Below are 13,529 nucleotides of genomic sequence, written 5' to 3'. Positions count from 1 at the left end.
CATGCTCAGTACTAACTAGTAGTGGGTGTCTGGAGTTAACCAGCAATGACTCCACACTAACTGGAGACCCTGTCAGTCTATCTCTCAACTACAATACCGTGTTGTGGGTGATTTCACACCCAGGAAAATATTTAACACTTGAAATATAAAATGATTTATTATAAAAAGTATCACCTTGAGGGCTATAATTATGTTAAACATAAGTCAGTTACACTACACATAGCAATATTGAGGATACAACTCAAATATGAAGAGCATACTTTACAATCTCCTCGGGTATACAATTCTCCCAGTTTGGAAATATCAGTCCACTGATAAGTACTGTGCAGCAATCAGTTCTTGATGGCACCCTGCTTTCGACAGGCACACAACAGAGAAGAGATTTATGGAAGGTCTAATAAAGAAGAAGGATATCCACAGTCCACAGGTGATGATCCTTAGCACCCGATTCATACAATACAATAGAAGCCTTAAGGTTGAGCCAGTACTGCCAGCATTCAAAAACTCCAAACTCCCCAGGAGCAATCTTTTAAAGGCATCCTGGATCCCACAGTGTAAGATGTTGGGTTAACCAGCTGTCACAATGCTGGCAGCTCCCAGGAAAGAACCACTTGGCTGTGGTAGCAATCAGAGACCTACCACGTCCAGCCAAGCCGCTTAGTCCTGAGAGGACTGGTTATGAGGTACAAGCTAAAGTCAAAGGATTATAGAAGGTAAAAGAGTGCTGGACAAAGCCAAAGTCAAGGGACTGGAGAAGGTAAACTAGTGGGGAACAAAGCCGAGATTGAAGGCCCGGCAAAGGTATAATAGTGTTGTACAGCCAAACAAAACAAGTCTTCAAAGCACAAGTAGAGAAATTCAAATAAGAACTTTGCTCCTGCAAAGATTTGGTAGAACTGAGGGACCTATAAAGGCGTTTATAGGTGAGAAAAATGTTCTGATTGACTTGACCGTTTTACTGAAGGGCTCATTGCAGAGTAAGGAAAGCTGTGCAGTAATCCAGGTGAAGAGACTAGCTAGATTACTGTTCTTAGCAGAGTGCTGAATACAGGAATTGAGAGGTGTTTGTAACTGTCATTGTGAACTGTTTTCTGACAGCTGTCATCTGGACTGAGATGAATGCTCCACAATTGGGATTGGTTGTCCTTATCTTCCATGTGTGTCATGCAACCCGACTCCAGTTGCACATATACCTGGACCCCCTGCTGTGGGTGGGTCTTCACCATCTGCAGATAAGGGAGGTGTACAATAGTCAACGACATTGTTCAACAAAGGGGTTTATTCCTAGTCTGATAGGACCGGGAATAAGCCTAGGAATAACCCCTTAGAGTTTTTTTTATAGGGTTTCAGAATTTCGGTTGGACTGGCACTGCTAGTTCCAGGTGTCTGACAAGGCTCATAGTTGCATTTTCTAGAATTTTTAATGTCAGTGTCTGGAAGTCTCTGTAAAGAGGGAGCTCCGTGCCCTATTTATATTGTGAGATTACTCAGGGTAACTAAAGCTCTGTAATAACAAATTTAAACAGTATTTTATTATTATTATCGTAGATTTGTAATGCGCCACAGCACTCCGCAGCAGTCCCTAAAACAGAGTGGGAAAGCAGAACATACATACATGCAGAACATACATAAAACAAGGACATACAAAGCAGACAAAATAAATGCAGACATGAAAACAAAGTGTATAGGACCCTGCTCATTAGAGAGCTCACATTCTAAATGGAAGAAGGTACAGCTGAAACAAAAGGAACGAGTGTGGCTTAGAGTAGAGATTGGGACAGCTGTGAAGGTGTATTTGTGTGAATAGTATCATCAGGGATAAGGTTAGCTTTAAGAAAAGATGGTTTTTTAAAGGACGTCTAAAGATTTGAAGGCTGTGGGAAAGTCTGAGTGGGCGTGGTAGGGAACTCCATAAGTGGGGAGCAACATGGGAGAAGTCTCCCCCATAGAGTCACATTCACTTTAATGCTGCAATGACTTGCATTCATCAACAAGATGACTCAAAACTAAAGCAATAGCAATCAAATATTCTCGCACTTCATGTTCTGGGTCCATTGTGCAATGGGATTTTTGGGCACATTTAAAATCGCAACCCTATGGACACAATTTCAGTGAATGGAGTAACTTCTTTGGCATTCAGCATATCATGCCAGTAAAATTCAGTCAAATCCGCTCATGGCGGGCATCTCCGTGTAGAAAGCAAGGCAAAAAAATTCTTTATATGCAGCTGACATTTTACTGATGATATCTGACCCACAACAATCCCTTTCACACCTCGTACAGGAAATATTCTGTTATGAGAACCTTTCTGGGTAAAAAATGAACACCCCCAAAACTGAAATCCTAGATTGACTAGACAAAAGCCCACCTACAAGCCAATTTTGCTATTCCTCTCTCCTGTTGGTGGACTGTGTTGTTCTCTTATCTGGATCCAGGAATGTTGGCGCTTGTTTGAAAAATGTACAGGTACATTAAATATAGAAAGCTGAGAAATAAGTGAACACAGTACATAACACAGATCACACAGTATATTATACATATAAACAACCTTAAAAATGGCTGCATATTACCCTTAATTTTGAGAATGAAAATACATCCCAAAAAACGACCTTGATACACACACATCACTCATCCCAAAACACCCCCACGTGCCACTCACTTGCTCTAAAATTTCCCCATGTCACTCAGACCTCTCACAAGGCCCAATATAGCCCCATGTGCCACAATATGCACCAACATGCACTCAGACTCCCACAAGTTCTCAGATCCCTCATGTGCTCCAAAACACCCAAACACCAAACCTACACACATGCCATCAGATCTTTACATATGCCCTTTACATGCCCATCAGACCTTTCCACATTCCTCTAACCTGCCCCTTAGCCCTCCAAACATGCCATCAGACCTCAAAACATGTCTTTTAAATGCCCATCAGACCTCCCAACATATCACCCATACCTGTACATATGCCACACACATGCCATCAGACCTCCCCACATATCACCCATACCTGTACATATGCCACACACATACCATCAGACCTCCCCACATATCACCCATACCTGTACATATGCCACACACATACCATCAGACCTCCCCACATATCACCCATACCTGTACATATGACATACACATGCCATCAGACCTCCACACATATCACCCATACCTGTACATATGCCACACACATAGCATCAGACCTCCCCACATATCACCCATACCTGTACATATGCCACACACATACCATCAGACCTCCCCACATATCACCCATACCTGTACATATGCCACACACATACCATCAGACCTCCACACATATCACCCATACCTGTATATATGTCACACACATGCCATCAGACCTCCACACCTATCACCCATACCTGTATATATGTCACACACATGCCATCAGTCCTCCCCACATATCACCCATACCTGTACATATGCCACACACATGCCATCAGACCTCCACACATGTCCTTTATATCCCATCAGACCTCCCCACAACATAATTTATTTATAAAGGCCAGCAAATTCTGTAGCACTTTGCAATCGGGAACAAACACTGTAATAAAACAATACTGGGTAACACAGACAGAGGCGTAAGAGGGCCCTATTAACAAGCTTACAATCTATAGGACAATGGAAGTTTGATACAAGAGGTTAAGTGTTACATACTGCATATTTCTCATCCCTTCTTCCCCTTCCGTCTCCGTCTCATCCATGTGCCTGTCTGTCTTCCCCTCCCTTTAGATTGTACGCTCCTTTGAGCAGGGCTCTCCTACCTCCTGTTTCCATCACTTTTAACTGCGCTCTCCAGCTACTCAGTTCACCTCCTCTCCAACCCTCTGCCCTCTGTCTCCTCTCGCTTCTCTCCGCTCCCCTCAGTGACTCTTTACCTGTCATCCGTGCCCACCCTCTTGGGCCATAGTTACCTGCCTGTACTCACTTTTCCCCTCCCTCTCTTTCTTGCTGTGACTGAGACCCCAGAGTTATAGTGCTTACTGTTACTTGTACTGTGCTGTTTCACCTTGTACTGTGCCATTGTTTGTCCTTGTACAGCGCTAAGGATACTTTGTGGCGCCCTATAAATAAAAATTAATAATAATAATAATAATAATATTGGCCACACTGTCACTGGTGAGGTCCCAATTGCACCACAGACTTTCTGGAGATTAATTGTAGCCAGGGTGCTCCTTACTTGCCTCACTGTACAGCAGTGGTGGGAAGATGAGTGTGACGTCAGGTCACATATCACTTGACTGAGACTGTCACTGATATGTGGGCTCAGTTACTGTCACTGATGTGGGAAAAGCTGCTTTTCCCCACTGGGCTTGTGATTTAGAAAGAACACAAAGAAACTCGCTGTCACCAGGATCATAGACGGGCAATGGGACACCTTACAGTAGTACCCACTGTACCCCCTTAATGGTGGCCCTGGTTATCCATGGTGAGCACACTGTGCTGAGATGAATGCATTGGCTAAGCAATTATTTTGCAGATGCAAACAGAACTGTAAAGTTTATCAGGAGTAAAGGTTTGAAATGAGAATGAAACAGCACCTAAAAGTTGTTTTGAAAAACTTTCTAGAAACAAGGAGTCTAGGCTGCTCCATAGGGCATTTCTTCAGTATTTACCAGAGAGGAACAAATGGCAGGAGTAATACATAAAAATGGAAATGAAACCATGCCATTAATTAATACTTGGTTGTCAGAGGAAGAAGTCCAAAGGCGACTGAAGAATATTAAGATAAATAAAGCTCCAGGTCCAGATGGCATACACCCAAGGGTCCTTATGGAGTTAAACTCGGAAATAGCTAGACCGCTATTCTTAATTTTCAGAGATTCAATCTCATCAGGTTCAGTACCAAGGGATTGGCGAATAGCAGATGTGGTGCCGTTGTTTAAAAAGGGGACGAGATCACAACCAGAGAATTATAGACCTGTAAGCCTGACATCAATAGTGGGGAAACTACTGGAAGGTATTTTAAGGGACACTATTCAGGATTACTTGGTACGCAATAAAATTATTAGTGGGAATCAACATGGATTTGTGAGGGATAGGTCATGTCAAACTAATCTAATTAGTTTCTACAAGGAAGTTAGTGGGAACTTAGACCAGGGCAGCACAGTAGATGTGGTCTACTTAGATTTTGCAAAGGCCTTTGATACAGTGCCACACAAGAGGTTGGTTTACAAAATAAGGGAACTGGGTCTAGAAATCAAAATTTGTACTTGGGTCAAAAACTGGTTAGAGAATAAGGAACAGAGAGTTGTGATAAATGGAACATTTTCTAATTGGTCAAAGGTCTTAAGTGGAGTACCTCAAGGTTAAGTGCTGGGACCACTCCTTTTTAATATATTTATTAATGACCTTGGTGATGGTTTAGAGAGTAAAGTTTCTATTTTTGCAGATGACACTAAACTCTGTAAGGTAATAAAATCAGAGCAAGATGTAGCTTCTCTACAGAGGGACTTAAATAAACTGGAGGATTGGGCGGCTAAATGGAATATGAGGTTTAACACAGATAAATGTAAGGTTATGCATTCAGGGATCAAAAACAAGAACGCAATCTATAAATTAAATGGAATTAATTTGGGAGAATCTATAATGGAAAAGGATTTGGGAGTGCTCGTAGACAGTCGACTTAGCAATAGTGCTCAATGTCAAGCAGCAGCTGCAAGGGCAAACAAAGTATTGGCATGCATAAAAAGGGGCATAGATGCAAGGGAAGACAGTGTAATTATGCCACTGTATAAATCGTTTGTAAGACCTCATCTTGAATATGCAGTACAGTTCTGGGCACCACTCTATAAAAAAGATAATTTGGAACTAGAAAGGGTTCAGAGAAGGGCGACAAAATTGATAAAGGGTATGGAGTCATTAAGTTATGAGGAAAGGTTAGCCAGTTTAGACATGTTTACTTTAGAAAAGAGGCGTCTAAGGGGAGATATGATTACTATGTACAAATACATTAGGGGTCAATACAGAGAGCTTTCATGGGAACTTTTTACCCCAAGGACCATACACAGGACACGTGGTCATCCCCTAAGGTTAGAGGAGAGGAAATTTCACAACCAGCAAAGGAAGGGGTTCTATACAGTAAGGGCAGTCAAGATATGGAATTCATTGCCAGGGAAGGTTGTGATGGCAGATTCAATAGATATGTTTAAGAAAGGGTTAGACAAATTTTTAGCGAAAAGGTGTATCCAGGGATACGACCGTTAATTTAAAATAAAGGATAGTAGTGGATATAGGGTAAAAATTGGATTGCAATATTGAGTCTGGGGGGATTTTCAAAATTGAAACAGATGGGCGGTTGCCTACTCTGGATTAATTTCAAATATAAGTGCAGGATCGCAGGAGATCCAAAATAGGTTGAACTTGATGGACTGGTGTCTTTTTTTAACCTCATCAACTATGTTACTATGTTACTATACATCTAATTCTATATGCCAATGATCGTATTGGTTTATAATCATTACATTTCTCTGCTAGACAACATTCTGCCAATAGCATTCATTTTGCTGTTGGATATCTTTGTTTTGCAGTAGTGACATCTAGTGGTCATTTCCATATTTTGCAACTTTAAATGTAATGGATCTGTGACAGAAAGAATTGTTGATATTGAGTACTGCGTAGTATTTGATGAACCTTTTTTTTTTTTTAGGGCTAACACTTAATTGTTCAAGACAAGTTTTTAAGGCATTTATGTACTGAGCTTCATTATTTAATGATCACATTGGGCCTGAGTCATTAAAGAGAGCAAAGCATAAAAAATGAGTAACTTTGCACCTGGGCAAAACCAGGAGGGAGCTAAATTTAAAATGTGGGCACAGATTTATAGTGGGGTAGGACATGTCCTAGATCAACTTTAAATTTCAGTGTAAAAATAAAACTATCAAGTATTTTTGTGCAAGATAAAAAAACAATCGGTATTTATCTTATGTGCAAAATAATAAACTCATTTACACCCCTTGCATTGTACCATGGTTTGTCCCAGACAACATTTACTCCTATTTTTTGCCTTACTTTCCTTAATGACTCAGGCCCATTGTGTTCATCATGGGTGAAGTTTAGGAGATCGAAACATGTAGAGTTTTTGTCCTCACTCATTTGACATTTGTTAAAGAGACCATTCACTGTAAGACCAGCATCTGTGGAATAATGCTAGTGGCAGTTCAAGTGTTCCTCCTTGGAGTCAACAACATCGTGGACACAAATAAGCGCTGTTTCATTTTACATTTTGGAAGGGTTTTTAATCTTGTTCAAAATAAAACCTGGTTGTTAAAAGATTTTACACATGGGCGGTTGTTCCCGATTTTATTTCCTTTCCTTCATAGAAAATGAAGTGATCTCTGGTGGAAATTGAGGATCCTAGTTACTTGCAACTTTCAGCTAGTGCATAGACAGATAAGCTCTATTTTTATTTTAACAAATGTATGCTGCTTTGATGCATTAGTTTCATTCATTTTTCATTGACTTGTACACCATGAGCGCTCTTTTTTCCCTATCTTTTCTGTATGTAGATTAGTCATAGAAGAAAGGAGCTGCTGTTTTTATTTGAACTTCAATTGCAATATATTGTGTTGATATGGGTAATTATTAGCGTGGCTAAGGAAAATAAGATAATATAAAGATAGCACTGCCTGCCTAAAAGGCACAGCTACTGCCTTGCTTGGTTCTATGATGTAGCAGAGGTATCTGGGCTCCTAAAAGAAAGTGAAGGATATCTGCAACCTATTTTTTTTTTTTTAACTGAAATAAAGTTTATTGAATTTTCTAAGATAATTGCAAAGGATGCAAAAAAGGGAAATAGGGAAAGGGTAGGACATAAAGGGGAAAGGGGTACATAGTGGGGACGAAACACAACAATATGTCATAAAACACCAGCAATCTAGACATTTATCACTTTGTAGTATTTAAATATAATTATAGTCAGTAGACTAGTAAAACTAAAGATTGGCACTCTAAACATAAGTCACTTTAACTTTACAATACGGAGACTAGTCCATTCCATCCTTGTACCTAGGCCCAAAAGCAAATATTTCTTAGATCAAGGCACGAGACACTGAGTCGGAGATATCCAGCCTATGGGGGGACTGGGATGGGGCCCCACCTCCGTCTGTGACGTAATTATGGCAGCTACGCCATTTCACTAATGGGGAAGTAGCTGCCGTGGAATACGGAACTCCTAGGGTCTCCATCTCAAAGGTGAAGTTCACTTTAGATATCATCTTAGCCAAAGACGGGGGAGACAGTTGTTTCCAGGCCTGAGCTATAGCAGCTCTGGTCTGCAACCTATTTTTTAAGAAATGAATAGCCCGTAGTATCTGATGCCATTGGGCCAGAGACTTCTTGTACAATGGTTTTAGGTCAAACAGAAAATAACTCATTGGACTAGGGTTGATTTCTAGAACAAGACCTGTTGCAGCACATCTGAACACGTCCTTATTATATTAGTTATCCTCTTTAAGAACAGTAATACATAAACCCAGGGTCAGGGAACACGAGCATAGAATCAGAATCAGAAAACTATACTAAAAATTGAATACCATGAAATAACAGAAACAATGTATCGTTCTCTGGGGAGGAAGACATGTGAACTAGCAAAGCGTGATAGAGTAGAAGTAGGTGTCTCTATAAGAATGTTTTAAAAGTGTGTTGAATCATGTGGGAAACTAGTATTGAATTGAAGGGATGTTAGAGGGGGAGGTATTCATGGTTATGTTCCCTAGCTTTCCAAGGAATTTCCGGCAATGCAGTGTGGGACAAGTTGTGTGATGGTACCTAGGAAATGTTCTTTGATATCTACTCAGTGTTTCAAACCCACTCAACTGTGTATATTCCACTATCATGTTCAATAAAACCACATTATATTAGCTGGATTTCAGGGGAAGTTGCAAGTCTCCTATATGTCTCCAACAGGATGATTAGTCATGTGTAAAATTAGTATGCTGACCATCCCATACAAACCCTGATTATTTTCCATAGGTCTCTGAAGTACGTTGAGGGGATATGGATAGGGAATGTCTGTAATAGGTGGTGGATCTTGACAGGACATTCATAATAATTATATTTGTCCTACAGATCCACAAAAACCATTAAAAGTGCCAAGATTTCAAATCTACTTTTCTTTTTAAAGGAGTGAAAGAAAAGTGAATTGGTACAGGTGGATATTGTCTTAGTCAAAATGGTTCCTATGTATCTCGAAGGGGTACTGGGAAAAATGGAATGCTTTCTGGGTTACCTGGGCCATAACATTGGGAGAATGACAGATTTTGTTTTATTTTTAAGTTTACTTTGAACTTGGTGGAGGGATCTATACTTCTAGAGCTTCTTAATGAGGATAGGAAGTGATCATTAATGTTGCTGTTTATTCTTATGAAAATGTAACACACACTGATAAAACCCGGACCCGGAAGTGCGGCTTCCGGACAGAGCGGCGAGGACCAGATAAGTCCGTAACAGATGGTCACTCCCTGGACCTAGTGTTCTCCTATCTCTGTGACATCTGCAATTCTGTCTTCCCCCTCTCTGACCACAATCTCCTTTCCTTTACCCTCTCTTTATCTCTTGCCCCACCTCTCCCACCCAAAGTCGCTCGCACGCTGCTTCCCATCAACAGCATTAACCCCATCATCTTTGTATCCCAACGCTGCTGTCTCTATTTACAACGACACACTCTCTGTTGCACTTGATACTGTAGCCCCTGCCACCCCCCTTCGTCCCTGCCAATCTAACCCTGGAACTCCCCTCTTACTCGTCTCCTAAAAAAGTGCTCCCACTCCTATGAACATCAATGGAGGAAATTCTGCTCCATTGCTGACTTCACCCATTATAAATTCATCCTTTCTACCTACTATTCTGCCCTCTCTCTTGCGAAACAAACCTATTTCAGATCCCTCATCTCCTCCCTGTCCAATAAACCCTGATGCCTCTTTTCCACTATTAATTCTCTACTGTGTCCTCCCCCGCCTCACCCCCCCCCCTCGTCCATTACCGCTTTTGACTTTGCCATCTACTTCAAAGACAAAATTGACTCTATACACAATGATATCTGTTTTCATCAGACTTGCCTCCCCCCACCTGTCTTCTCTATCACTCACTCTGCCACCCGTTACTGTGTCTGAGATCCTCTCTCTTCTCTCCTCCTCTTCTTCTACAACCTGTCCTCTCGATCTTGCCCCCTCTGCTCCCTCTCTTCCAATGCCTGATGTCACCTTGCTCACCTCTTTAACTTCTCTCTCTCCACTGGTATCTTACCCTCAGTCTTCAAGCATGCTCTCATTTCTCCTATTCTCAAGAAACTTTCCCTTGACCCATCCTTTCTCTCCAACTATCACCTCATATCGCTCCTTCCCTTTGCTTCTAAAATTCTCAAACAACTTGTCTTCAATCGTCTGACCCAATTTCTCTCTTCCCACTCTCTTTTTGACACTCTCTAGTCTGGCTTCCGTCCCCTTTACTCAACTGAATCTGCCCTCACTAAAGTAACAAATTGCTTACTTTCAGCTAAGTCCAATAGTAACTTCTCCCTTCTCGTTCTCCTCAACCTTTCTGCTGCTTTTGACACAGTCGATCATTCTCTTCTTCTCACCACCCCTCACACCCTAGGACTTCACGAAACAGCTCTCTCCTGGTTTGCCTCCTACCTCTCTGGCCGCTCTTGTAGTGTGTCTGCTTCTGCCTCTCCCCCCCCTCTATCCCTTTCTATTGGAGTCCCACAAGGCTCTGTCCTTGGCCCTCTGCTCTTCTCTCTCTTCACCACTTCAATTGGTGAACTCATTCAATCATTTGGCCTCCAATACCACCTCTATGCTGATGACAAGCAAATCTATCTTTCCTCCTGACCTCTCTCCCGCTGTCCTAACCCAGGTATCTAGCTGTCTTTCTCTGCTGTAACTACTTGGATGTCACAGAGCTTCCTGAAACTCAACATCTCCAAATCTGAGCTCATCAACTTTCCTTCAGCCCTCCTAATATCTCCCTCTTGGTTAACAACATCACTCTTTCTCCTGTCAACCAAGCCTGTTGCCTTGGAGTCACCCTTGACTCAGCCCTCAGCTTTACCCCTCATATCCAGTCCCTCACCAAATTCTGGCACTTCTGTCTCCGTAACATTACGAAAATCCATCCCTTCCTCTCTCAGGAAGCAACCAAAATCCTGGTCCATTCACTCATCATTTCTTGTCTCGACTATTGCAACCTCCTTCTCACTGGTCTTCTTCGCTCTCGCACTTCTGAAATTCATAATCAATCCATACAGAATGCTGGAGCTAGGCTCATCTTCCTCTCCCACCGAAACTATTTCTCTTCTTCTCTGCGTAAATCCCGTCATTGACTGCCTATCCGTTTCAGAATTCAGTTCAAGCTCCCTCACAAAGCCCATATCAGCACTTCTCCCCCTTACATCCCTGACCTTGTCTCGAGGTACATACCTACCCAGCAACTCCGATCCGCATCTAACCTCTGCCTCAATTCACCCCTCATTACCTCCTCCCATACTAGCCTCCAAGACTTTTACCATGCTGCCCCTAATCTTTGGAACTCCCTACCCCATCTCACTTGTCTCTCCCCCCAACCTTTGAGCCTTCAAACGCTCACTCAAAACTCACCTTTTCAAGCTCGTCTATCCTACCACCTCCAAACCATTCTATCCATCACCTCCTCTTTCTTGTCTGCCATCTAAATTTTTCTCCCAGTTGGTCTTACTGTCTCTCACACCCCCCCCCCCTTTAGAGTGTAAGCCCTCGCGGTCAGGCTCCTCTCTACCTATTGTCCCACGTCTGCCTCCTGTCCCTCGTACGTCCTGTCACGTCTTTTGCTGCACTCTGTGAGTCCCCATAGCATTATTCACACGTATCTGTGCTACCTACATGTATTACCTCATCTATTTGTTACTTGCTTCTGTATCCGACACTATGTAATCTGTGGCGCCTTATAAATAAATAATAATAACAATGTACAGGTGTTGGAGGGAATACCTGTGCTTATAAGATCTAGTCAGTTCTAGGTTCCCTTACCAGATGATTAACTCTCCTAATGTTCAGCAATCCTGTTACATGTATCCTGATCTGTATGGACTACTGCTGCAAGCTACCTGTCATTCAGATCATGCATGGTTTGACTATGATTAATTTGTGCAAAGTCTGTGTGAGTTTGGATATCTTGCTACTACACACCGCTGTGTGGGTGTTGTACCTCTGTGTACTACATAAAGCTGGAGACTATACTTTTTGGACTATTGCTGCGCTCTGTTCCTGCATTGGATATGTATGGTTTCACCTACTGCTATCTAGCACTGAACTATTGCTGTACTCCATTCCTGCACTGGCTGTGTACAGGTCCACCTGCTGCTAACTAACGCTGAACTATTGCTGTGCTCCATGTGTGCATTGTCTGTGTCCAGTTCTACCTGCAGCTATCTAGCACTGAACTATTGCTGTGCTCCGTTCCTGCATCACCTGTGTCAGTTTCCACTTGCTGCTATCTAGTGATGTACTACTAAGTGTACTCCTTTCTGGTGGTGGTCATTATTCCGACACTGTAAATGACGGCACTTAACCTGTCGGCAGGCTAGTGACAACACTTACATTGTGTAGACAGGCAGACAATGTCGTCAGTGTGATTGGCAACATTCACAATGTTGCCAATCACAATGCCGACATTAAAAAACCAATGTCGCTGGCTATACCCCAGACCCGCCAACATTGGCCTTTTAATGTCAGCATTGTGATTGGCGACATTGTAAATGTCGCCAATCACACTGACGGCATTGTCCACCTGTCTACACAATGCAAGTGTTGTCATTTAGTCTGCCGACATCTTCATGTCGGCAGGTTAAGTGCCAAAATTTACACAGTCGGAATTATGTACCCTACCCCCTCCTTTCCTGTATCTGCTGTCTGGTTATGTACACCTGCTGAACTTTGGGGATCAGTGGTATTAAGGAGACGCAAGTTTCTCTCCATGGTTGTTGCTGCTACAGTGTCGGTGCTGTACTGCATATTATGTTATGCATTATATATTTACTGTTCCGATTCCTTGAGTCCAGTTCACTGTCAATGCTAAACTTTTCCGGCTTGTCTACTTTGGTGTCGGTAATTACTAATCCGATTGTGAGTACATCTTTCTGCAAACAATGGCGCTGAGTTTCGGTGTATCTTATACAATTCATGGCCAGTAACTTCTTATCTGTGTGATGGATATATCTGTTGCCCTTCAGTTTCCATCTGCATTAGGACTTCTGATTACCATATATGGTCTGTGAGAGCATTATATTTAATTCAGTACTAAAATGATTTTGTGTTGAGCAGAAAGGATTTGCTTTTCATATGGTCTGTTAGTTACAAGAAACCCAAATACTGATGTTCTTTGAATTATCTGCTGCCTTTCAAGTATCTGTTTAACTGTATCATCATCACCATTTATTTATATAGCACCACTGTTGTATGTTGCAATGTCGACAGTCAAAATGGTGATGGTGGGGGGAGTGACTTGGATGCCATTCAGTTTGAACCTAGTTGAGTGGAGCT

The sequence above is a fragment of the Mixophyes fleayi genome, chromosome 8 (genome assembly GCF_038048845.1).
Source record: "Mixophyes fleayi isolate aMixFle1 chromosome 8, aMixFle1.hap1, whole genome shotgun sequence".
NCBI lineage: Eukaryota > Metazoa > Chordata > Amphibia > Anura > Limnodynastidae > Mixophyes > Mixophyes fleayi.
This window is presented reverse-complemented; position numbering follows the sequence as displayed.